The sequence below is a fragment of the Erinaceus europaeus genome, chromosome 14 (genome assembly GCF_950295315.1).
Source record: "Erinaceus europaeus chromosome 14, mEriEur2.1, whole genome shotgun sequence".
NCBI lineage: Eukaryota > Metazoa > Chordata > Mammalia > Eulipotyphla > Erinaceidae > Erinaceus > Erinaceus europaeus.
This window is the reverse complement of record NC_080175.1, coordinates 1,584,114-1,606,793: the sequence shown is the minus strand read 5'-3', so window position 1 is coordinate 1,606,793 and position 22,680 is coordinate 1,584,114.

The window sequence follows — 22,680 nt, the reverse complement described above, 5'->3', positions numbered from 1 at the left end:
CCATCCATCCATCCATCCACCCATCCATCCATCCATCCATCCATCGCCCCACCCATCCACCTATCCACCCATCCTTCTTCATTCCTCCCTCCCTTCCTCATTCCCTCATTTCTGCCATTCCTTCACCTGTTCTTATAACCATCCCTCCATCCATCTGCTCACCTGTTCTCCTTCCTAGTGCTCTAATGATAAGTCGCCCTTTCCTTGTCTAGTAGGAGACAGTGCTGGCTAGTTCACTGCACTTAAGTTTGCGTCTTTGACTAGAAAACATTTCTTTCTTTTCACACAAATGCATATGTATTTATGTACATTTATCAGTTATCTGTATTTAGGGATGGACACACATATTTCATTTTCCACAGTCATATACTATAACATCATATACATTAATTTGTAAGATGATAGTTAATCAACCAGTATTAGTATTACTGGGGAACTTCAGCTGAATAGTGAATGTATTTCTTTTTTTTTAATTTTTTATTTATAAAAAGGAAACATTGACTAAACCATAGGATAAGAGGGGTACAACTCCACACAATTCCCACCACCAGAGCTCCAAATCCCATCCCCTCCGGTGATAGCTTTCCTATTGTGGGATGCAGAAGGTGGAAGGTCTGGCTTCTGTCATTGCTTCCCCGCTGAACATGGGCGTTGACAGGTGGATCCACACTCCCAGCCTGTCTCTCTCTTTCCCTAGTGGGGCAGGGCTCTGGGGAAGCAGAGCTCCAGGACACAATGGTGGGGTCGTCTGTCCAGGGAAGTCTGGTTGGCATCATGGTAGCATCTGGAACCTGGTGGTTGAAAAGAGAGTTAACATACAACAAACAAATTGTTGACCAATCATGGACCTAAAGGCTGGATTATTGCAGATGAAGAATTGGGGGACTGCTCCATTTTGTAGATAGCTAGTAGGCATATTTTATTTATATTCCAAAGGGCCTGTGGCTAGACTAGTTTTTTTTTTTCTATAATACATTTCTAAGAATTTGGGGCCTCTGTGATGGTTTCCTCATTCTCTTCCCATTTCTTCATGGAGCTTTTAAGTGTTTGTATCAATTTCTAAAAGCTGTGCTTCCATATCTTAGTACCCAAATGTCCTCAGAGTGTCGGGGTTACGGATTTGAAATCTCCGCTGTTATCTCTCTCCCTCGTGCTGTTTGATAGTTGTGCGCACTCAGTGCTTGCCTTCATGGTTTTACGTTTGCTGTCACTGGCAGATAAGTTTCCCCATTCTCACACTGTACAGATATTTTTATAATGAATTTTCTTCCATTTTATGATTTTATGATGAACTTAAGTCCCTTTGGAATGTATCTGAAACCTGAATCTAATTTATTTTTTCCTAAATGAATAGCCATTCCCTCCAATGCCATTTATTTCCTCTTGATTTGAAATGTCACTGTGATATTCTTGGGTCTGCTTGGAGATGGTCTTCTCTGTTTACGTATCTGTCTAGCTCCTTGCCAGGGAAACATTGCTCATGTAAGCAAGCCCTCTGCACCCAGCTTTTCAGCCTAAACACCCTTACTGTTTCTTCAAATAAACATCGTTACAAAGACATTCCTGCAGGTAATTTGATTGGTTTTATCTTCAATGTGTAGCTGCTTTGGAGAGAAGAATCGACGTAGTTTCAATTCTGTAGTTTCACAGTCTGGGTCTGTCACGGAAGGGCAGAGCTTCCCCGGGCCTTGTAGATATTTCTCTGGTTCCCCTGGTTTAATCTCTCTGGTTAAGCGCATCTGTTACTGCTTCCCCCAGCCCTTACGTTACATAGTCTTGGCACTTCCCCTCCCCTCATTTCCCCCCATGCATCTCTCAGTTTTTTTGTGGAAATAATTGGGTTTTCCTGCAAATAATTATTTATATTACTGATATTACATTACTTGACACTGTTTTTCCGTGTCTAGGAATTTTTTAATGCTTGCAAGTAGGCTCATTATCATGTTCAAACAATTTAGACATTAGACCCGCTCGTATTTTTTTTTCCTAGCACTCATTATTTACTCTAGGAATTCTCTTTTCCTGAAATCATTATTCTGATTTATGTCTCAGCTTGTTCAAGTCCATCTTGGAGTGATTTTCTCTAGAATAGGCCCAGGAGTTACAGCTGCTGGGTCATGTAGCTGATGGTTTGGACACCCATACAGTATCTGCCCCTGAAACTTTGTCGTGGAGTTCCGTGGTGTTCTGGCAGTGGCTTTATCTACGAGAATGTCTGATTTGTCCAGATGCTCACGATAGCAAGGCTAGAGAGTGGCTTTTTCTCCCTTCTGTTTAGATGACAAGATTTTTTTTTAAATATCACAATATGTTAAATCATGTTCAATTCCCATAATTATTAATTTCACGCCTGAGAGTTTGTTTTATGCCAAGAATGTAAGTAAGGGAAAGAAACATTTCTTTAGCCAAAAACAAAACAAAAAAAGGAAGGAGAAAGGAAGGAAAGGGGGAAGGAAGGGAGGGGTCAGGTAGGCACAATGTCCTTTTCCTGTCCATCCTCTGAGAGTTGCTACTGAGACTCAGTCAGCAAGCCCTGCTTCTCCTCTGGCCACCTGCATCCAGGGCCGCCGCTTCCCTCAGCCTCCTTTCCTCATTCATATTTGCAATCTGGGAAAATAACAAGGGGGCTGTCCTATACTGTTTTCAGTATTTCCTTTTGCATGCTTTTCTAAAAAGGCAAGAGGAAACAAAACAACAAACAAGACGTGCACACACACATGCACACGCACACGCATTTTAACTGATTCACGCTCTTTCATGCTGAGAGAATCACTGTGTGTGTGTGTGTGTGTGTGTGTGTGTGTGTGTGTGTGCGCGTGCGTGCGCATTGATGGGTGTGTCTGCTGCCCTTGAACAGTGCCTTCCATTGGCCAGTGGACCATGTGTGAAGCTGGACAAGAAGTTTGACTGGGAAAGCTACCAAGAACAAAAGATGTTAATGGGATGACTAATCCTCTGAGTTCTGCAAGGAGAGCCAGGGATCAGTTACCAGGACTTTTGTTTCACTGAAGCCAATGGGACTCAGGACTGAAGTGGTATCTGTCCTCCCTCAGACATGCCGTCTGTCCCATGGTCCAGGGCATCCCTCAGCGTCTGTGCCTGGGATGAGGCTGATAGGCTGATGGGCGTCTCTGTGCATCTTGGCATGGACTAAGTAACAAGCTTCTCAGAGCTTCAGGCTCTTCCAACCAGGGCCACTGTCTCTTAAGTGATGCACTAAAGAAATTAGTTTCCTAAATTGTTAATCAAGGAAAAATATAATTAAAATTGCATTCTCATTATTACTATTTACACTCCTTGCATTATTGGCAATTTTCAGGAGGACCACTTGAACTATTTTTCTTCAGAAACTGAGCGTCCGTCTTTTGAAAAATCATGCTTTTGGTTTCCTAGCTCACAGCATATGAATAATTAGGACATCTTGAAATAGGTTCAAATGTTTTTAAATAATGAAAACCCATAGACATAAATAATACAGCACTGTGTAAGTGGCAGTGAGGCCGAGTGGTGAGGAGAGACATCAAATGAGCAAGGCAGATCTGAAATGTCTTCATTTTGGGGTGACGGAAGCTTGATCACCCAAAAATGATCTCTCAACTCTTGTTTGTGTGTGGGGGACCTTCACTTTGTGTTACTTTCTAAATCCATACATGGTGCTTGGAGATATATATTTCTATCTGCCTATCTATCTATCTATATCTATCTATCTATCTATCTATCTATCTATCTATCTATATCTATCTATTATCTATCTATATCTATCTATATCTATCTATCTATCTATCTATCTATCTATCTATCTATCTATCCCAATATCAGCAGGGAATGAGGGACACACTTCTAGAAGAACGAGAACCTCTCTAACCTTTACTTTGATCCCATGGGAAGACTGCTAGTGACACAGGACAGGGGATTTTTTTTCTCCCAAACACAGCGTGGGGTAAGGATTATGTTATCACCTTTTCAGAGAGGTCAAGTCTCCCCCAAACCCAGCCCTTGAACCCCGGTGCTCTTGGGGATTGATCCGATGTTCCCTGGGGTACCCTGTCTGCCTGATGGAATAAAACAGCAATCCTATCTGGCCAGAAACATATTCACCTGCTTGGCAGAAAACAAGGAAAAACACCTGACATGGGGCTGTAGTTATGGACTTTGAAACCAGTGCAAATGGAGGATTTCAATTTGGAGCGTCACCTGGGAGGCGCAAAGCGGAGCCTGTCATGGCAAGAGACGGTGGCCAATTCTCCAGTGATTTTGTACACTTTCAAGATTATCAGGAGCTCATTGATCTCCTCGTCTCTCTCCTGTTCATCAGGAGGATCAGGAACAGATTTCTGCATTCTTGTTAGCCTTGCCATTGAATCCCAAGGAGAGAATCTCATCAAGTGCCCTGGATACTTAGCCGGTAGCCCAGTGAGCTGTTAGGGTGGAGACCCATTGACCCTGCAAGGAAAGGCAGACAGGCAGAGACCCAGGGAGGGCTGGGCTGGGGGAGCAGGAGGGGCCTTAATCTGGGCAGCTTCCTTTCCAAGGCTGCAGTGAGCCGGTGAATGCCATCAATTCTAGATGAGTTTGAGGATCCCATGGACAGATGTGCCCCTCTCTGGCCTTGGGTGCCCAGACTTCCAGGCCACAGCCCCGGCCCTGGATCAATTCTGCAGAGGCCTATGTGCTAAGGTCCTGGAGCGGGGCAAACAGCAGGGGATAACAGGAAGGATCTTATCAGGAGCAGGGATTTAACTTCTGGTCAGATAAGATGACATTTTTATAGCGTTGGGATCCTGACGCATTTACTAAATCCAGTGCATTCAAATCCATGGGCACTCCTCTCCCTTTCATGCCCTGGCAAGGAGCAGTCTTATCAGGCTGCCCCCCAGTCTCTTTCAGTCCCAATAATTGTATATCTGAGAGTATCAATTCCTGTGGCTCAAAAGCATGTCTGTCTTTTTGCTTCTACAAATTGATCAAGCTTTTTATTTGTTATCACAGCAGCCTCCCGAGAGTTTTTTTTTTAACCTATATTTTCAACCTTTGAAGAAATTCATACCCACAAGATATTTTTCCTGGACAATCTTCAAGGTCATTAATATGAGGCTTAGAAATCTTCAGCTGAACGAACGCAGATTTAATCAGAGCCTTCCTCTATGTGTCTCCTCATAGCATGATTCAAAAAGTGTTTTTGCCTTTGAAGTTCCTTAGGAAGTCAGTTTTTATTATATTTTTATCACCTGTAGAGGCAGGCAACCAAGGGGACTTTTATGACAAAGTATAGTAAAACGGACAGTATTAAAGGAATAATGTAAACTAACCCAGAAGGGCAGAAATGACAAATAACACTGGAAAAAGTTGAAGAAACATTTTTCAGAATGCTTCAAGTTGCACTGAAGTAAAGGACTTGGAGGTGGGGGCCAGGGAGGTTAAGGGAGGGCTCAGGTCCTGGAACATGATGGTGGAGGAGGACATAGGTGGGGCTGAGAGTGTAATGTGGAAAACAGAGATGTTACACATGGACCAGCGACCGCATTTTACTGTTTACTGTAAACCGTTAACCCCTCAATAAAGGAAAAAAAATGATTTAAGTTGTTTGTCTATAAATCTATACCAGAAATATTTATTTTATGTTTTAAAACTTAATTCTATTTGATAGTGAGAAGGGGGCAATAGGAAATCTGTGTCTCCTGCGTGGCTTTCTTTCATGTCGCGGACACAGTGACAAACAAGGTCGTCAGTGTACTAGGGGTCATTTTTTTTTTCTTGGAATTTTTTTTTTTTTAATTGTTGATGTTAGGGGTCATTTTATCTGTTAAGATGGGGCAGAAGCTCTGACATGGGAATCTAGAAAGCATATTTTATTTTATTTTTTCTCATTTTATTAGATAGGACAGAGAGAGATTGAGAACGGAGCGGGAGAGAGAGAAAGGGAAAGGAAGACAGACACCTGCAGACCTGCTTCCCTACTTGTGAAGCTTCCCCTCCACCACCGCAGGTGGGGACTGGGGGCTTGAACCCAGGTCCCTGAGCTAGGTAATATGTGTGCTTAGCCAGGTGCGCCATCACCCACCCCCCTTTTTCTTTTTTCTTTCTTTTTTCCGTGGGAGGTTAATGGTTTATAGCATAGCTGTTGGCACACAGGTGCAATTTCTCGTTTCGCCAAGATTGGTGCCTGAGAAACACTCTCACCCCCACTTACACCCATTATCTCCCACCAGGACCTAAAGCCCCTCCTTCCACACCCCCCCCCCCATGCCAGAGGCCTTTCCTTTGGTGCAAGACGCCAGCTCCAGTCCACATGCTGCCTGGTGTTTCCCCTTCTGTTCTGATTTCTCAACATCTGTCTACGAGTGAGATCAGCCCATCTTCATCCTGCTCTTTCTGACTGATGTCACTTCACAGGATTCCTTCAAGCTCCATCCAAGATAGGCTAAAAAAAGTGAATTCACCACTTTTATTTTATTTTCTAAATTTCTTTATTGGGGGATTAATGTTTAACAGTCGACAGTAAATACAATAGTTTGTACATGCATAACATTTCTCTGTTTTCCACACAACAGTACAACCCCCACTAGGTCCTCTGTCATCCTTCATGGACCTGTATTCATCCCCCCCCACCCCAGAGTCTTTTACTTTGGTGCAATACGCCAATTCCAGTTCAGGTTCTACTTGTTTGCTCTTCTGATCTTGTTTTTCAACTTCTGCCTGAGAGTGAGATCATCCCTTATTCATCCTTCTGTTTCTGACTTATTTCACTGAACATGAATTTTTCAAGGTCCATCCAAGATCGGCTGAAAACGGTGAAGTCACCATTTTTAACAGCTGAGCAGTATTCCATTGTGTATATAGACCACAACTTGCTCAGCCACTCAGCTGTTTTTGGACACCTGGGTTGCTTCCAGGTTTGGGCTGTTATGAATTTTATTGCTGTGAACACAGGTGTTCTTTGATTCCAGTGACTGCTCACCTGTTGAAGAGGAACCTCACAAGAGCCCTTCACCCCCAGAGTTCTCTATATGGGGGTGAGATTGGATTCGACAAAGCTGGGTGTTGGGAGCAGCTCCGTGAACTGTCGCCCTTTGCTCCTGGGAGGCACGCAGGCAATTTTTTTTACCGTCTTAGCACCTCAGCTTTCTCTACTTGAGACATTTCCAGATCAAAGTGGAAATGTCACACTGCTCAGAGTCAAATTTAGATTTTAATCTTCACCCAAGTGGAGATGAAAATGGCTCCATCAAGTGACAGTCACAGACACAACACTGTATCTTCTCCCTGCCCAAATGTGCCGGACGGAGAGATAGGAGTCCGGGTCCCTCCTGCCACTTGCCTGCCGTCCACTTCCTGGGTCTCAGCTGAGACCTGATGGAAAAACCCTCCCAGCAAAATCTACCGAGAAAGAGGCCCCAGGAAAGTCTAAGTGGCCCCATTGAATGGGACTGAGTATCGCCCATGACTTGCTTTTCTGTAAAGAATAGGAACTAGGTGTCCCGGCGGTGGTGCACCTGGTTAACTCACAGTACAGAGTGAACGGACCCGCACAAGGATCCAGGTTTGAGCCCCCACTCCCTACCTGCAGGGGGCACAATTCACAAGTGGTAAAGCAGATCTGCAGATCTCTCTCTCTCTCTCCCTCTGTCTCTCTCTCTCTCTCTTTCTCCCCCCTCCCTCCTCTCTCAATTTCTCTCTGTCCTAGCCGATAAAATGGAAAAAAGATGCCCCCAGAAGCAGAGGATTTGTAGTGCTGGCACTAAGCCCCAGCAATAAACTTGAAGGCAAAAAAGAGAGAACAAAAGAGAGAAAGAAAGGAAAAGAGAGAGAGACAGAGAGAGAGAGAGAGAGGGAGGGAGAGAGGGAGGGAGGGAGGGAGGGAGGAAGGAAGACTAGGAATCTAGTGGCCTCTGATCTCTGGCAGGAATCTGCATTTTGCCGTGAGACTTGCCCACGAGTTCTGGACTTGTGTGTCTTCCAGATGAAGGGCAGACGCTCTCCCTTCTTCTCACCGTGCGGTGTCCCACTGGGTCCCTTCCTCTCCTCTCTGAACTGAAGTCTGCTCTGGTTTGAAATAAGCCTCACACTCGCTCATGCCTCTCTCAGCACAAGGCCCATCTTCGAGTCTCCCACTTTCAGGTGCTCACATGGAAAAGCTGTCTTGCTGCTTCTGTGTGACCTGGTGTGACCAACTGCCTTTAAGGGGTTTGGGTTCCTGTCACCTGAGTGTGCGTGTGGACGCCTTTGGGCTTGTCTGGCCTGTCACACTGCTTCCTCTTCCTTTTCATTCATCACATCTTTTCTGTTTCTCTTCAGACATCACATATGTACTTGCTTATTTTTTTTTCCCTCCAGGGTTATCTCTGGGGCTCGATGCCAACACTATGAATCCACTGCTCCTGGAGGCCATTTTCCCCCGTTGTTGCTGTTGCTGTTATTGTGGTTGGATAGGACAGAGAAAAATTGAGAGAGGAGGGAAAGATGGGGGGGGAAAGACAGACACTCGTAGACTTGCTTCACCCCTTGTGAAGCGACCCCCCCCACCACATGTCATGTGGGGAGCCAGGGGCTTGAACCGGGATCCTCGCGCTTCATACTGTATGCACTCAACCCAGTGGACTACCACCCGGCCCCCATGTGATATTTGTTTATTTATTTGAGGAGTCAGGGTCTCATACATGTGAGACTTTTCCATTCCTGGTATGACTTCTTCATTCAAAGGGAGAGAGAGAGAGAGAAAGGGAGAACAGGGAGAGGGAGAGGGAGACGGTGAGAGACTTCAAGAAAGGGAGAGACGCCACAGCTCCCCCAGGACCATAGCGCCTCTCAGGAGGCATCGGGGTTCAGACCCGGGCACACACAGTCCAGTGAGCTCCCTCTCCGATCTAGCGTGCGATTTTATCGCTCTATTTCATTGCCTCTGCCTGCTTGTCCTCTAGTCTTCCCGTCAATGAGCAAGCTCTCTCTGCGGGTGTTGGGATGCATGAGACCCCTTCTGTTTCATTGGTTTAATACCCCTGCTTAACACTGTATTCTATCTACATAACCACTGTATTCTATTTACGTAACCACTGTATTCTATTTACGTAACCACTGTATTCTATTTACGTAACCACTGTATTCTATTTACATAACCACTGTATTCTATTTACGTAACCACTACAGGGCATTGGTTCAATCCCCACTGGTTCATGATATGTTTTTGCTCCGCCCCCTCTCCTTGTCACACTCTGATTTTCACCAGTCACTTTTCTCTCCACCCTCTCTGCGTCGCATCCTGTTCCCACCCTACTGGGCTAGTATATTTATAAGGACGAGATTGTTGTTTGTAGTTGTTAGTTTAGCTTAGCTTGGTATAGATTGCGCTGCGTCCTGCATGAATAAAGAGATACTGCGTGCGTACAACCCAGCCATGAGTCCCAGGTCGTCTGTTACCCGCCCGTGAAGCCAACCCGGCGAAAACAACATATGGGCGTGGAGCTCATCCGCCGGCCCCCACACGTCTGTCTTCTCATTAGCCACCTGGCACTTCCAGCAACTAGTTTTGCCCTTCACAGTCACTTTAAGGGTTAAAGGCGTACCAAGTAAATGATGGTCCAACTACCTCACACCCCCTGCCTTAGGCTGACGCTCTGCGTATCAGCCTAGTCTCACACTGCTTCTACTCTGACTCAATATGTTCAGTTTCCTTCGAGTGAAATCCAGTAAATGATGAAAGCTTGCCCACCTATTTGCCCATGTGTCTCTCTTCTGTTTTTGGCCTTCTAGTATCTTCCTTGCAGGCTCTTCTTCCCACATGCCTCCCCCTGAGTCAGAGGAGATCACTAGAGGCCTGAGAGCTAGTGCTCTGGGAAGGAAAGGGCAAGTGTTGTGCCATGTGCTTCTGTTGTGCCATCTGTTTGAGCCTCAGCACCACAGGCTAGTGCCTTGGGACCAGGGAAGGTTCTGGTGTTGTGAGGGTCTCTCCTACTCTCTTGTTCTTTCTGTGTCTCTCTACCTGGATAAAAAAGTCAGCTTAGGAGCAGTATTCAAAGAAGCTCTTTATAGGAGCCAGCTGGTGGCGCACCTGCTTAATTACATGCCTCACAGCACAGAAAGACTCAGGTTCAAGCCCCTGGTCCCCACCTGCAGAGGGAATCTTCATGAATGGTGAAGCAGGGCTGCTGGTGTCTCTCTGTCTGCTTCCCACTCTGTCTCCCACTCCCCTCTCAATTTCTCTCTGTTTATGTCCAATAACAAATAAAATTATTTTTAAAAAGAAAAATAGTAAAAAAAAGATAGTTATTTTTGAGCATGAAGCTCTTTGAGCATGTATTGTAAGGCATAGTGCTGGCGTTGGGTTAGCTCAGCTTTTGTTTATTTATTGAGAGGGGAGGGAGAGATAAAGAGACAGAGAGACACCTGCAGCCCTGCTTCACCATGTGCAAAGCTTCCCCCCTGCAGGTGGGGAGTGGGGGCTGGAACCCAGCTCCTTGTCCATGGTACCGCGGACACTCAAGCCCAGCCCCAGATTTTTCTTCTTCATGAAAACACCTGTGTATCAACTGCAGTCATGAAGCGGGTTTTCAATGGACGTAGCAGAAGTTTGGTGTTTGCCTCTCGGTTCCATAAACCGTGTTATCTCACTGTCTGTTCACCCACGTCATCTCTGCTGAGAAATCAGGGGAGCTTCTTACTCTGATTCTCCACGTGTTACTGAATGAGAACAACACGCTCTGACCCCTGTGTCCTTCCATGATTTCTGTCACTGTACAAACGCCCTAAGTCTAGTTTCACACGTCTAAGTGACACGGCGGGGCCTCATGACAGAGGCTACTGGCACCAAGGTGGCAACTGTGTGTGTGTGTCATCAGCTGCTGTGACCTGCGATCTGTCTCTCTGACCACATTCAGCATTTATTAGTTCATCTTTGTCTCTACTTGCTAGAAGAGTGACACTACATGGTCTCCTTATAGCTTCCCTCTCCTCCCCCCCCCCCATTAGCATGTATGATGCTTCTAACGACATCACTTCTGGCCTCAGTTTTTCTTCCTTGACTTTATATGATTCTCAGAGCACCTGCTATTGCCTCACAGAGCTGCGAGTGTCTGTGTGACTTCCTGAGGTTTATTTACTATCTCCGGTCTTCAGATTGGACACTTTTCACTGACCAGGTGACAGGCTGACTTTGTTCACTCTCAAATCACCCTTAGACTCAGCAAGTGCATTTTCACTTCAGCTATTTACTTTTTAGATCTATAATATCCTTTCTGACTTGTTCTCATAGTTGCCACCTGTCTTTGGAGACCCCTTTCCCTATTCATTCATGAAATCTAGGTGTTTCTCTTAGTCTTTGACCTCTTTCTTTTCATTCTTTGGGTACAAGAGCTATCTTAAATATCTAAAACGAACATCTGGGTCATCTTTAAATTAGTCTTTTCTGACTGGGTTCAAGTGTTTCTATTTATTTATACAGTTAGAAAGTTGTTGTTGTTTAAGTGAACACAGAACACTGTAGATCCTTCCTTGTAGCCACTCTGGATTTTGTTACCTCTTTCTGGCATGTGCTCTGGTTCTGGGGGCAGCTATGCTGCTGACTAGAGCGACGTGTGCAGTCTTAATTTCCATCCTGTCTGTGTGAGAGAGTGCGGACAGCTTGGCTTACTTCCCAAATCCCAGCAACGTGTTAATATTCAATTCAATATTGCAATGACATTCCTCTTCAGGCTCTGCCTAACTATGGTTTGTCCTTGTGAGGAAAGCCAGAGGAGCTCTTAGCTGGGTCACCCTCTTTATTCCATGACAAAGCTGTAGTGCTTTGGTGGAATGCATGTAGCATTAAAAAGGCTCTTGTGAGGTCTCTCCCACCTGACAGGGCCCAAAGCCCAGAGTTCTCAGTATCGGTTTTCTGCCCTGACTACTTGGCCTCTCATCTCAGTGTTTTGTTCAATCATTACCTGATAGATTTCAGGTCCCCTCAGCCCTCCGTCACACTGGCAAGAATCTCTAACACAGAATCTGGGGCTGCTGCTTCTCTCCTCTTTCTCCTGTGTGACCAGATCTACACTAGCACCTTAAATGTGGATGTCTGTCCCCTCCAGTCACTCTGTCTGCTGACTTATGCCCCATGGGTGGGAGCCCACTGTCCCTTGCCGCTGTAGAGTTGGGAACACTGTAGAGCCCATTTCCTGGGATTCTTTTCTCCAAGGGATCCTGATCTGATACATTCAGCTGTTCATTACCTGGAAACAGTTGCCTTAAGTGTTTTTTGTTTTTTTTTTTTTCAACTCAGAATTGTGCCTGGCTATTGGGCCAATGTTGGTATGCATGAGACCCCTTCTGTTTCATTTGGTTTAAATCCCCCCTGCTTAACACTATTCTATTTACATAACCACTTCATTCTATTTATATAACCGCTGTTAACAAGCACCTCCCTCCAGGGCATTGGTTCAATCCCCACTGTTTCATGATATGTTTTTGCTCCACCCCCCCCTCCTTGTCACACCCTGATCCTCTCCTTGTCACACTCTGATTGTCACCAGTCACTTTTCTCTCCACCCTCTCTATGTCACACCCTGTTTCCACCCTACTTGGCAAGTATATATAAAGACAGCATTGTGAGTTTTAGAGTACTTTACCTTTAGTTTAGCTTAGCTCGGCTTAGATTGTGCTGCGCCCTGCATGAATAAAGAGATACTGCCTACAGCTCAACTATGAGTCCCTGGTCGTCTGTTACCCGCCCGTGCCCGTGAAGCCAGCCCGGCGAAAACAACATAACCCGTCGAAAACGACAGGCCAATATGGACAAGTCATTCCAAATGACTGGACACACCCCGTCTTCATTGCCTGTTAATATTTCCTTAAGTTACTTCGTACAAAACCAGCACTCAGCACATAAAATTCCAGATAAATCATGAAAGGAAATTATAACTGTGAGAACGGGTGCAATGCTTAAAATCCTGACAATGGATACAAACTAATAGGCAACTTTATTGGGCAAAAATAGAAAAACATGATTCCGTTCTAGTGGTTTTTCTTTTTAAAATTTCTTTGTAGTAAAGCTTATTAATATTATCTAAAGTTCAGGTACCAGGTGGTCACATGCGCTTAACCCGAGGTGCTTAACCTGCTGTGCTACCGCCTGAGTCCCCTTCAAGTACCAGGTGGTAGATAGGTCACAGCAACTATAAATGCAGCCTCAGGGAGGATCAGTGGGATGTGGGGAGGCTGAACAGGAAGTGAGGAAACTGAGCTCAATGCACAAGGCCACATCCAGTGAGTTCAGTGGCTATATAGAAACTGAAAGGAGAATGTGACTGTCGTTTAAAGTAATGGTGGTAACTTGTAAGAAGAACCCAGAGAACTTTAGACTGCTTCTGGGCAGTGTGTGTAGGGGGGTAATTTCTCTCTCTCTCTTTCTCTCTCTCTCTCTCTCTCTGTTTGTCTCTCTTTCTTTGTGTGTGTGTATTTTCAGGGAACAAACTCAGGGCTTTACATAACCATTTCACCAGCCAGCCACGTCCCAGGGCCAATTCAGTACTAAGAGAGACAGAGACAGAGAGAGAGAGGGGGAGAATGGTGACCTCAAAGAACTGCTGCACCACCCACTGAGATGCTACACTTCTGCCTTTAGTGAGCTGTGGTGTCACATCTCGAACCCAGGGCCTTCTGCAGGGAGGTGTGCGCTCTACTGTTGGGCCACTGCTCAGGCCTCTTTGATGGTTTCCGTGACCGGAGATTTCACTGGCAAATATTGATGAACTCCCTCCTTTATTTGTCTGATTTCCTTTGTGTTGATTTGCTTTTTTCCTGACTGTGTGTAGCTTCACCCCTGCAAGCATATTTTGAATACATTAACTTGGAAAATACAAGTGTATCTTCCTCAGAAAACAGAGGAGAGGCGTGTCCATGTGTGTTCAGACGTGAGTGAGGCTCATTCTGGGAGTGCCGTGTGTCCACCCCTCAGAGGAGACTGTTCCAGACACTGTGATTCCAAGCCCCCCACCCCTGCCAAGATCCACAGGACACTGGGGACATCACTTAGGCTTCCTGACGGTGTCTCTAAGGCGGTGCCACACGTTTGGATGTGGAGAAGTGTGAAACTCAGTTTTGCACAGGACCCACGCCTTCCCCTCGGGAGGCCGGCAGACCCAGGCAAGTAGGAGCCGGGACAGTGTCTGAGTGCCCGTGTCTCTGTCTTCCTTCTCCCCAGAGTGTCACCCCATTCCCACCTCTTCCTGGAGCCTCTGAAATCATAATAAAAAGGAGCCAAGAGTCAGTTAAAGACTGGGGGGGGGGGGGTTGGGCGGTGGCGCAGTGGATTGATTGCATGTTGAGTGCAGGAACCGGCATAAGGATCCTGGTTTGAGCCCCCAACTCCTCACCTGCAGGGGAGTCGCTTCACAGGTGGTGAAACAGGTCTGCAAGAGTCTATCTTTCTCTCCCCCTCTCTGTCTTCCCCTCCTCTCTCCATTTCTCTCTGTCCTATCCAACAACGAACAACATCAACAATGGCAATAATGATAAGCACAATGAGGCTACAACAAGGGCAACAAAAAGAGGGAAAAATGGCCTCCAGGAGCGGTGGATTCATGGTGCAGGCACCGAGCCCAGCAATAACCCTGGAGGGAAAGAAAAAAAAAAAAAGATGCCTGTTAGTGTGTGTCTGTCCTTGTCAGAGGTGTGGCGGCCCTGTGTGCTCAAGCCAGAGCTGAGGGAGCTGCTCGGGGTGGAGGGTCCGAGTGGAACGTGTGCCCAGTTTGTGCTCTGGCGGTGAGCAGAAGCCACGCGTGTTGAAGGTGACATCAGCCTTTGCCACTCCCATCGGCCGGCAAGGGAGAGGTTGGCACTGACAGGACAGGAGCAGCATTCCCGAGGCTTCTTAGGGTTTGCCCTTCTTCTCACCTCGACATTTATGCTAAAATTTAGAGTGCCTGATCTTCCCTGCTCTCATTCTTCTTATTTTATTTTTTTCAGCTAAATGGGGAGAAGTATAAAATCCTTGCAATTGAGAAGCAGGTGGGAAAAAAAGAGAGAGAGAAGCAGCAGCTTGGGAGTAGTCTGCAGTAGCTGGTGGAAGGGAACCAAGCTGAGGGAGACGGGATGGGAAGAAGGTGCGGCCCCAGCCCCCATCTTGCCAGGAGTCACACAGGACGGGCTGATCCCACACACATTCCAGCCTCTGCACAGCATTTCTTTGCCTTTCTCCCAGGGAATCCAGCGAGCTTACGCTGTTGTCACTCATTTTCTTTGTGAAGAAGAAGCCCGCTTTGACCTCAGTGGCTGTCACTGGCTCTTCCCTGACTGTGGGCAAGAACCTGGTCCCAGAAGAGCGAGCAGTCCCCGGGCCTGTGTCCTTGGCTGAGCCCTGCGGGTGAGGTGGGCAGTGTGCTCAGAGGAGAACGACCCCAAGGCTTTGCAAGGGAGTCAAACTGAAAACAGACACTGGGGCGTTCTTATCAAAAAGAGTGAACAGAGGCAAGGACAGCCATGACCCAGGGGCCTGAGAGCAGGAAGAGGATTGGCCTGTCACATCTGCCTAAAGCCGGCATCTTCCTGGGCTTGCGTGGAAACTGACAGTCAGAACTCTGTTCTGAGGACAGACCAATGCCCGTGAGTGCAGGCTGGGCAGGAGCAGCAGCCCAGGGGCTTGAGGAAGGCGCTTCATCATTCAGCAGGGAGGGAGGCCCAGCGAGAGCAGTGGGCCCAGGGCGTGCTGCCCTCCAGTCACCGGAAGAGCGGCCTAGAGGGGGAGCTGAATACAGAACACTCAACACCTTGCCTGTTGCCTCAGCGTCCAGGTACCAGTGGAGAGGCACCATGCTGCCAGGCTCCTGGCTCCCTCCCCAAGTCTACACAGTGGACTAAGTCTCCACACCGGGTCCCAATCTGGGACCGACTCTCTCAGATCAATATCCCTGGGTTCCAGCCCTGCCTGGGTCTGAGTCCTCAGTTTGGTTCTTCAATAAACACACCAAAGTCTGCCTTGCTCTGCCTTCCTGCCACAGCTACTGACCTCTTGACTACATTTCTGAGCAAAAAGTCTGTGACACTCAGCTCTGAAAAGGCAAGGACATGGGCTTCCAGGTGAGAACAGCACTAACCCATGAGCTGCAGAACTTCCTGTCTGCTGAGGTCAGTGGGCTTTTTTCTCCCTGGCTTTCCAAATGGGGATCTTTCGGGGGGAAATGCACGGAAAAGCCTGGTCTGTCCGTCTCTGATTCGTCTGGCTTTGAGAGGAGCCATTCCAATTGGGGCTTTATGTTGATAAAAGCCAAGACAGAAGTGGGAAGGTGAGACCAGACATTTGCCAGAGACGACAGAGTCTACAGACACTGATAAGCGCAGAGAGGCCATCCCCGCGCCGAACACAGGCCGGGCCGCGAGGAGGCTCTTTTTCCCCTTCTGCGGACGGACCGTTATCTGCAGAGGATCAGGAGACTGAGTACAATCTACTGCAGGGCGCTCAGGAGGAAGCATGCGGAATGTCCACTTCAAGGACAGCTGGATCAAGAGAGACATTTGAAAATCAGAATCAGAGCCAAACAGGAAACGTGAAAGGATTGGGAACAAAAAGTATGCTTCTCATTAGAGACGTGTCGTCCCAAGATAATTTCCTTTTGAGGCTTTAATAAATCTATCTTTGGAGGAAAAAAAAAAAAGCTGTCTTCTAGTCTTAGAACTGCTACTCATTCACTGAGGCTGTAATACACGGACCTTTTTCAACAGTCAAACTGAGTCCCCCCCCCAAAAAAAATAAATAAAATCCACTCTGCCTTGCTGTTTGCAAGCCCACTCTAAATGTTTAGCAACTATTCGTATTTGATTACTTGATGTCTTGGGTAAACTTCTAGATGTTTTATTACACAAACATACCACCACCACCACCACCACCACCACCACCACCACCACCACCACACAACTTTTTGGATCATTTCAGAAAAGAAATCCCTGTGAAGCAGTCAGTGTTCTGGGAAGCTTCACTATTTAGCTCAGGAATCTTGGCAGGCCAATTTATCCGACTTCTTCCCTCCCTTCCTTCTTCTTTCTTCTTCCCTTTTCCCCTTCCTTTCTTTCCCTTCCTTCTTTCTCCCCTCTTTCCTTCCTCCCTTCCTTTCTTCTTTGTCTTCCTCTCTCTCTTTTTCTTTACCAAGAGAGTGTCTACAGTGTCTGCATTTCCAAATGCTTGTAGTATTTTGGCGTTTTATGGAATCCTGCTACCTTGAGCGCTCTGTACAAGTCTTTGTGAATTTCATCTGTAGAATAAACTTCCTGAAATGGAAATGAAGGACTGATTCCTGTGAGATTAGATGCCCATCCTTGTCACCCAATGGAGAGGGCCCACGGCTCCCTCTCTGCCCCTCGAAGTGACCACTGGTTTCCAGGTACTGTTTCTCTTGGCCTTTCTTGAGGGGACATCTGGTCTTCTCTGAGCAGAGGCCCTGCACGTATGGGCTTTCTGTGTATATTCTCGGCTCTCTGTCTCTTTCCTTTCACACAACTTATCCAGCATTTTCCAATCTACTCTACAAAACTATTTTCATTGACTATCTTTTCTGGAATTGTTACTTTCACAAAACCATTTTAGTTGAATATCTTTTCTATAGTTGTTATTTCTTATTTGATTTGGTTTATAATGTGACATTTAAATGATATTATTTAGTAAGTGGTTTGATGGATCACGCTTTCCCTTTATGACTTCTGGATTTTGTGTTTTACTAAGAAGGTCTTGCCCACTTCAGGAAAATATTAAACATGGAAATACTCTCATTTTTTTCTTCTAATAATTTTATACTTTTACTTTTGTATTCAGATCGCTGATTTACCTGGAAATAATTTAATTTTTTTTTTAAAAGAAGAGGTAAAAATTCCAAATGTCTGATCTCTGGTCTTTTCCTTCTGGATTTTAAGTGTCACTTTTATCACGTTCAGATCCCCCAGATGAGTTTGTTTATACTTGGGCTTTACATTTACTCCTTCCAACCTCCTCGGTTCTTACATACTTAGCTATTACAGCCTTCAAAGACATGTTAATGTCTTCTAGGACAGTGCTGCAGCTGCCTCTTCTAGGAGAATTTCTCTCTTCCTTGTATTTTATTCTTTTAAAATGTATTTTAAGCTAGCATAACCTATTTCTCTCCAGAACATCTCACCACTCTCTTGACTGAGTATAGGCGTTACAGGCTCAACCACCAAGGCCTGGCATCTTCATGACTGAATCTTTCTAACCCAAAACAAGACATGTATCTACGATGTATTTCACTACATTGGTGTCTCTTAAATCAGGTCAAAGTTTTCTTTTGTTGATATGAACTTTCCTATTGCTATTAAAGAGTCTGTTTCCCCGATTTAACGTGGACCTGACTTTTTCAGACACAGGAAAGCTGTGGGTCTTATGTATGTATCAGTTGTTACTGTATATCATGCTAAACTCTCTCTCCGACTGGCTGTAGCAATGTCACTTCTTTTCTGACTCTGTCTCTTAGCTCTCTGTTGCATTGCTCTTTGCAGAGCAATAGATTTGTGTCTCAGTGTTCTGTGACTTGTCTGACACAGAGGGGCAATTCAGCCAGAGTACAGGTGAGCAAATCAACACCGCCATGCCCCTCAGCCGAGAGAGGAGCTGTTCTGAATAGAGACGGAGCCGCACAGAGACTACTGGGTGAGCCGTGCTGTGCTGAGTGCCAGCTGTCAGCAGCGTCCACTCAGGCCCTGAACTATTTCCTTGCAATGCTGGTCACATTTTGCAATCTTGCTTCCACTCTAGGAAGAGGCTGGACTTTGTTTCTTATTGATGAAGGAAGTAGTCAGACTGCTTAACCTCATTCAGGGTATTGACTATAGAAACTACAAAAGCAACATTTTTTTTTTTTTTTTTATTATTAAGTCCTGGCAAGATGGGCTTGCAGTGAGACACTCTAGGTTTAAATCTTAATTTTTCTGGGGGCTTGGGGTGACTGTTAGTCAGTTCTTAGTTTGTTGCAGGTTTTTTTTTTTATGTTTTTGTTTATTTTTTTAGTCATAAGTGGCTGGGGCTTTTTATTGAATTCTCCTTTCTGTGTCTGGTGAGATGATTAGAATATGTGATTTTCCTGCTGTAATTTGTTTGTGAGTGAATATCATTAGCAGCTTTGATAAGATTAAATCATCCTTATCTTTCTGGGATCAAGTCTACTTTGCCAAGACTTGTTTTTTTTTTTTTAAGTATCACAGTCTTCATTGGTCCAGGTTGTACATGGGGTTCTGGGGTTCTGAGTCTGTGTTAATAAGCAAGGTGACTCAATTTTCTCTTTGAGTGCTGTTTGTCAAGATTATTCTAAACTCATGAATGACTTGGAGAATTCCCTTTCAATTTCTAGAGTCTTTTGCATAGGGTACCAGTGATGTGTTCTGAAGATACTTTGAAGCTATTTTGAATGGTCTGGGTCTTTGTCATGTTTGAGTGATGGGGAGGCTGTTTGTAGTTACTATTTTTTTCTGTATGGTTACTGGCAAATTCTCTTATGGCTTCTAGATAGGAAAATATTTCATGAAGCAGTTAGAAGACAAACCCTAAATGTATAGGAAATTAGTGAATCTTGCTGTAATGAAGTTAATGTCTTCATTGGGACTTTATTTTAAATTTCTTTATTGGGTGATTAATGTTTTACAGTTGATAGTAAAGACAATAGTTTGTACGTGCATACCATTTCTTATTTTTCCACATAATACAACCCCACTAGGACTTATTTTTGTCAACTCTGGAACCTCCCACATAAATAGTTCTACCCTTCCCCAGGTGTTTTTCCATCACTTTTATTTCATGAGACAGAGAGAGAGAGAGAGAGAGAGAGAGAGAGGGAGATGACACACAATGGAGCTTTCCCTGGTGCTTTAGCGCACTACATGTGGTATCAGGGTCTGAATCTGGCAAAGCATGTATCCCACCTGGTGATTCCCCCCCACACACAAATTTTCCCTTTGACAAAAGATCTCATTAACAAATATCAAAGACAAACTGGACTTGATAGAAGCTATTTACAAGGGTTATGCGTTACAAGGGCTCCCTCAGGAGACATTCAAGGTCTGCCCGTGGTGACGCAGTACCTGCTAGCGGCAAGCAGAGCCTCTTTGCTCCAGAGAAGACCTGGCTGCAACCCTGGGGGAGATGCCAAGACAAACTGGCATCTCAGAGAGACCAGGATACAAGCCCAGAGAGCAAGGGCACTTAGGAGGGTCCTCACCTAGACTCGGAGCACATGGCCCAGCCGTCACAGGGGAGGTAGTTCCTGAGCGTTAGGGAAGGGACCCTACAAACACTGGGGCCAGAAAAAGGCTAGCAAGTCCCTGCACCAGGGCTAGACCTGGGAAAGGCCCCTCTGGGGCTCCCCGGAACCTGGCTTGATTTGGAGACTTGGCGGGCCATGGCTGGTGTGGTTAGACACATGGAGACCTTGCTGAGTAGATTTGGCCCTTGCTAGTCCATGGGGATGGGTGTCCTGGTAGGAAGAGGGACACAGACACACACACACACACACACACACACACACACACACACACACACACACAATACCAGACAGGGGAAGGGTTCAGGTCCTGGAACATGATGGGCCCAGAAGGAGTTGAATTTGTTATGTGGAAAACAGAAATGTCACATATGTACAAACTACTGTATTTTACTGTTGACTTTCAACCATTAATCCCCCCAGTAAAGAAAATAAATCACATTATCAAAATTAAAAGAAGAAGAAGAAGAAGAAGAAGAAGAAGAAGAAGAAGAGGAAGAAGAAGAAGAAGAAGAAGAAGAAGAAGAAGAAGAAGAAGAAGAAGAAGAAGAAGAAGAAGAAGAAGAGGGCTGAGAAGAAGACAGAGGGATGCAAACAGAGGAGGGAGCTGCTTCAAGTCCACAGGCACCTGGAGTGTCCAGGAACTGGCGTGGCAGGAGCGGCCCTTTCCTCCAGCTCCCCTGAGAGTATCAACCCCTCATATTCAGTGACTGCTCACCTCCTGAGCTCCTAGAAGTCTGTTTTTTTAAAATCATTGAGGGGTGTATGGTTCACAGTACAGACATTGACTTAAACCCACACACACTCATCATGCCGTGATTCTGGAGACCAGGAGCTGCAGTGGGCTTCCCGGACTGGAAGTCAGGCATCCGGGATGCGGTCCCCACTGATGCTCTGGGCCACCTGTGTCTCTGCTCCGCCATCACCAGCATCAGCCAAGAGCAGGTCGAGTCCTTGCACCCTCGCATGGCTTCGCTAAGGCAGTCTTTCTCTCAGATGGAGGGGGCCCTGGGGGTGCACCAGGCCACCTACACAGGCCAGGACACTGTCCCAGGGCAGCTGAAGAGTGGGTTCCATGCCGTGTCCCTGGCCATGGACTGTGACATAGTCACCTGTTTGGAGCTGAGTCCTGGCATCTAAAAGAGACCATCCTTCCACTAGCTGAGGGCAGAGTACAGCGCCCACTGACACTGATGGTCGAGGCTTTGAAAGACCTTAGAGAGAGGCTGGTATCACACCCTCTGACCCAGCCAGCCTGCTTCCAGCATCTTTCTTATTTATAAAATGGAAACACTGACAAAAACCATAAGATAAGAGGGGTACAACTCCACACAGTTCCCACCACCAGAACTCCGTATCCTATCCCCTCCCCTGACAGCTTTCCTGTTCTTTATCCCTCTGGGAGTATGGACCTAAGATCATTGTGGGGTGCAGAAGGTGGAAGGTCTGGCTTCTGGAATTGCTTCCCTTACTGAACATGGGTGTTGGCAGGTGGATCCATACTCCCAGCCTGTCTCTCTCTTTCCCTAGTGGGGCGGGGCTCTGGGGAAGCAGATAGAAGCTCTCTTTAGCTGTCCAGGGACACATCTGGAAGTATGCCTGTACCCCCCCCCACCCCACCCCCAGCCCTGTAGCAGGCGGGAAGTCGGGTCTGCTACTGCACCAAGTACAAAGTCAGACACCTCCATGTGGACAACCAACACACAACCCCAATTTAAACCCAGTGGCATTTACAAACCTGGAACACTAACTTGATTCTCTGCTTCTGTCTTGGCTGGGGCTTTACCACTCTGACCTGACATTCAGGCAGAATGAGACAGACAGACAGACGGAGAGGAGGGAAGACCGCACAGCCCCTGGCACTCCGCCCCCCGCCTCCACCCCATGCAGGAGGAGCAGGGCAGGGCTCAGAGGATCCAGGGTCTCGCTCCCGACAGAGTAGGCACACTGTCCAGGTGGTCCATTCTGCCGGCCCCTAAACGAGCTTTTCTCGAACGATCGACCAGAAGGTCAGAAGGCCTGTCCAGTGCACACACAGGAGACAGGAAGCTGCAAATGTTCTGAAAGCACAAAGGAAGTCCCAGGATTTTCTCCCCTTCAGCACACAGTCGCACGGTGTGTCTGACGCTGGCACTGAGCAAACGTCTCAGTACAAGTGCTGGACAGACACCTCGGTGGTGGAGTTCAGGACTTGCAAGCCTGAGACCCCAGGTTCAGTTCCCAGCACCTCATATGCCGGGAGTGGCCCTCGGATCTCGTTAAAAACTAACTACAGGAACGAAAGCTCTCCTACCGTAAGCATGCTGGATGCGCTAAGTCTGTTTAGACGAGAAAACAGAGGTTAAGTTTGGCTATGAACACCTCCTCAGCATCTTTGTTATTTTCTGTGTTCAAGACTTCACAGTTAGACATAAACAAAGCCACAAAATTGTAAGTAATGCATGTCTTGATAAAATCA